This window comes from Erinaceus europaeus, unplaced genomic scaffold, assembly GCF_950295315.1.
Source record: "Erinaceus europaeus unplaced genomic scaffold, mEriEur2.1 scaffold_287, whole genome shotgun sequence".
NCBI classification, from domain to species: domain Eukaryota; kingdom Metazoa; phylum Chordata; class Mammalia; order Eulipotyphla; family Erinaceidae; genus Erinaceus; species Erinaceus europaeus.
The window spans coordinates 17,780-18,653 of NW_026647563.1; positions in this window are offsets into that span (position 1 = coordinate 17,780).

Here is an 874-nt window from a genome sequence, read left to right on the forward strand (position 1 = left end):
ATTGACTGGTGAGATCCTGGGTAATACATATCAGTAAGTTCCAATTCAGTGGTGAAAAAAAGCCTTTCCAAAGTGTTCTGAGAATTATGAGCTAATGAGCTAATGTAAGTCAAATTTTTCCCACACTTTCAAGCACATAGTATGTACATATAAAAATTTCTAAGATTAGGGAGTCGCGCGGCTGCACAGCCCATTAAGCGCAGGTGGTGCAAAGCACAAGGACCGGCCTACGCTTCCCACCTGCAGGGGAGTCGCTTCACAAGCGGTGAAGCAGGTCTGTAGGTGTCTCTTTCTCTCACCCTCTCTGTCTTCCCCTCTTCTCTCCATTTCTCTGTCCTATCCAACAACAACGACATCAATCATAACTATAACAATAAAACAACAAGGGCAACAAAAGGGAATAAATAGTAAATAAGAATTTTAAAAAAATTCTAAGATTAAAAAAAGGAGGCGGCTAGGGAGTCAGGCGGTAGCGCAGTGGGTTAAGCCTTCGCACGTGGCTCCAAGCACAAGGACCAGCATAAGGATCCTGGTTCAAGCCCCTGGCTCCCCACTTGCAGGGGAGCAGGTCTCCAGGTGCCTATCTTTCTCTCGCCCTCACTGTCTTCCCCTCCTCTCTCCATTTCTCTCCTATCCAACAACGACGATATCAACAACAATAATAAATAACCTCAACAATAAAACAAGGGCAACAAAAGGGAATAAATAAATAAATAAATATTTTTTAAAAGGAGGCGGGGCAGAGGCAGGCCAGTGATGGTGTACCTGGTGAGGCACACATGCTACAATTTGCAAAGGCATAGTCCTCAGCTTCAGGGGGAAAATTCACTACAAGCTAAGCAATGCTGCCAAGTGTCTCTCTGCCCCCATTTTC